The sequence below is a fragment of the Rhinopithecus roxellana genome, chromosome 5, assembly GCF_007565055.1.
Source record: "Rhinopithecus roxellana isolate Shanxi Qingling chromosome 5, ASM756505v1, whole genome shotgun sequence".
Classification (NCBI taxonomy): domain Eukaryota; kingdom Metazoa; phylum Chordata; class Mammalia; order Primates; family Cercopithecidae; genus Rhinopithecus; species Rhinopithecus roxellana.
The window spans coordinates 39,255,390-39,258,918 of record NC_044553.1 but is presented as its reverse complement, the minus strand read 5'-3'; the positions used below and the strand labels follow the sequence as shown (position 1 = coordinate 39,258,918).

The following is a 3,529-nucleotide window of genomic DNA, read 5'->3' as shown; positions in this document are numbered from 1 at the left end:
AACCTAATGACCAACACCAGAATCCTGTAAATAAGCCCCGCTTCGCACGTGTTCTTTTTGAATCAGCCAAGCCACACCCCCACGGGAAAGCCCAAGGACAACACTTCAGGCCCTCCCTCTGCTCTCTGGCTCCCCACGGCCTCCAGACTCCCCCTCAGGCTCCCGCCACTCGCCAGACCGCCCTGGGATGTGTAAGTAAGAGATTTCTTCTGTTCGTGCATTTTGGTTTTGCCTCCTCCTTGTGCCTCACCTGACACCTTAGAACCTACCTTTCCCCCTGACCAGGACTCTCCCAGAGAGTGACTGGCTTCTGGTGCCCTCCAAAGAGAGACCTCAAGACTAAATTAGAGAGACATCTAATATATAAATCACAACATCACGTTATTTAACCTTCCTTAACTTCTGTAACCTCATCGGGAAAAAAATGCCTATTAATATTTATCCCAGCACTTTGGGAGGCGGAGGCAGGCAGATCACGAGACCAAGAGATCGAGACCATCCCGGCCAACATGGTGAAAATTCATCTCTACTAAAAATACAAAAATTAGCTGGGCGTGGTGGTGGACGCCTCTAGTCCCAGCTACTCTGGAGGCTGAGGCAGGAGAATTGCTTGAACCCGGGAGGCGGAGGTTGCAGTGAGCCGAGATCATGACATTGCAATCCAGCCTGATGACAGAGCGAGACTCCATCTCAAAAAATAAACAAACAAAAACATTTATAACATGAGGTTGTCTTGAAATCCAGAGCCAAGCCTATAACAAGTGCTAAGTCAGTGTTCCCTGAGACCATTGTTGTTGTTCTTACCGTGCATCAGTTTTGGGCAACAGACTTCCCGTCTCTGAATATCGCGTGCCTTGTTTGTAGAATGAGGCTCTAATACTCCCTTGATTCACTTAATAGAGTTTTGGGAATCACTGTACAATGTAAGGCATGCCCAGGGTGATTGTGTGCCCTGGCTCTGCCCTGTTAGAATGATAAACTATAAGGACATCCAAGTTTCCCTTTTTCTAGTGGTCCTATGAAACTCATTTCTTCTTTTCTTACAATGATCACATTTGTCCTGGTGAGCTGTTATAAGCTATCTGCCTATTATTTACTTGTGAGTACAGTACAGAGACTTTTTACTTCTTGTCAGTGTTGCTTTCCAACAGAAGAAGGTTAATTCTAAGAAACCATGCAAGAGTTAAAAACAAAAATCAAAGATGCTTTTTAGGGAGAGAGGTATATAATATTCAGATCACCAGAGATTAAAAATCTAGCACACAAGCTCAGTGGTGCCCAGTGCCATACAGTAATCAGACAGGCAAAAAGCGGGGACAAAGGAAAGGCTTTGGGGTTTTGAAGGGAGGGGCTTGGTCTAAAGTCCTCGGCTCTTATTCCACCCAGAGGATCACCTGGGCTTGGGCAGCAGAGCAGGTGGGCGCCCCTCTACATCTCTCTTTGAAAGGTCCACCTGGCAACAAATGGTCTTTGCAGGAAACCATTTTCTTGGTCTTCAAAGCTCATTTTGGAATTAACTGTTACCGCTGGGAGAATGTCTCAGGCTTTAATAGTTGACCTCGGAAGAGTGGGGTATCTGCCTCTTTAGACACCTTGCACACAAGCATTTTGGTATCTTTTGGCCAGGAGTGGTGGCTCACCCGTGCAATCCCAGCACTGTGGGGGGCCAAGGTGGGCGGATCACCTGAGGTCAGGAGTTTGAGGCCAGCCTAGCCAACTTGGTGAAACCCTACCTCTACTAAAAATACAAAAATTAGCTGGGAGTGGTGGCGCATACCTGTAATCCCAGCTACTCGGAAAGCTAAGGCAGGAGAATCACTTGGACCTGGGAGGCAGAGGTTGCAGTGAGCTGAGATTGTGCCATTGCACTCCAGTCTGGTGATAGAGTGAGACTGTCTCAAAAAATAAAAATGCATAAATGAAGTATCTTTTAAGGTGGTTTTTTCTTCCCTGGTTTTTGCAATTTAAAAATTTAGATAAAATTTATATAACATAAGATCATTTAAAATTATACAACTCAGTGTTTTCTAATATATTAACAATGTTGTGCAACCATCATCTTTATCTAATTCCAGACATTTCTGTCATCTCAGAAAGAAACCTCATACCCATTAGGAGTCACTCCCAATTTCTCCCTTCCCTCACCCCCTGGCAACCATTAACCTACTTTTTATCTCTATGGATTTGCTTATTCTGGACATTGCATATCAATAGAATCAGACAACACATGGCTTTTTGTGTCTGACTTTTTTCATTTAGCATAGTGTTTTCGTGGTTTGTCCCCATTGTGGCATATGTCTGTACTTCATTTCTTTTTTATGGCTGAGTAATAGTCCACTGTTTGAATATACCAAACTTTGTTTCTCCATTCATCAGCTGATGAACATTTGGGTTGTTTCACTTTTTGGCTATTAATGAATAATGCTGATGTGAACTTTAAGCTTTTGTGTGGACATGTTTTTTAATTCCATCTAGGAGTGGAATTGCTGAGTCACATGGTAACTCTGTGTTTACTGCTTTGAGAAACCACTAATCTATTTTTCACGGTGGCTACGTTATTGGCTTTTGTTACAGTTGTTGTTAAACAATCATTTTATTGCTTGAGTACCTAGACAAATATATGAGACCAGGGCAGAGGCTGTAGATGATTCATATTTCCCACTGGGAGGGAGAATTCACTTGGTCTTATAGTATCGAACCAAGTGGTGAATCCAGCTCTCTATCAGAATCAGACGGAATTTAGCATCCTTATTCTTTCTGCTGCTCTCAGGATGCTTTTGAACAGCAACTGCTTTCTTAATTAAATGGTAGAGATCTTCAGGGAGATCAGGAGCAAGTCCCTTAGACTTAAGAAGTCTTAAGATGTTATTGCCTGTCACAAAACCATACTTGTGCAGCACGGTGTGAATCTCTCAGGATCACACCGATTTGTGAAGGAGTTAGGCCCTTCTTGGCCAGTTTGTAAATCTGCTCCTTCACATCGTCAGATGTCAACTTCAGCCAAGTGGGGACGCTGTGGCAATAGGGCAAAACCAACTGGGACAGGCCCTTCCCAGGAGCATGCATGCGACCCATGATGGCGCCGGTCAGGCAGCTAAAGTGTGGCTGTGTTATTAAACGTTCCCACCTGCAACATAGGAGGGTTTCACCTCCTCCCGTGTTTAAACCTCAGGATTCTCAAGGGTAAAGGGAAAGGACTGCCCAGGCAAGACCTGGAGAAGAAACACCTGTGCCTTTAAAATAGAGAGGACTGGTGACTTATGGCCACTTGGCTTTCCTGACACCACACAGCCACCAACCCTGTCTTGTCAGCACCACAGCTGGAGGGCAGGGTGCCCGTCCTAGACTAGGTCAGAGGTCAGCTGTGATCCATCCTCCCTCTGCCTCTTACACAGCTAAATGGTGCTGCTTCTAACCCTCATCACTCAGCTGCTTCTCACCCTAAGGCCTCCATCTGGCACTGTCTGCCATCCAGTTGCTGTTCCAAGTTCTCTCAAGTAGCTAACAGTGTCACGTTTCTAAACCATGC

The 3,529-nt window shown here is 45.0% G+C and overlaps 1 pseudogene; it reads right to left on the bottom strand.

The window, feature by feature from the left end:
* Nucleotides 1-2,588: 2,588 nt before the first annotated feature.
* LOC104660922 lies at nucleotides 2,589-3,075 on the bottom strand (annotated as a pseudogene).
* Between the last annotated feature and the right edge of the window lie 454 nt (nucleotides 3,076-3,529).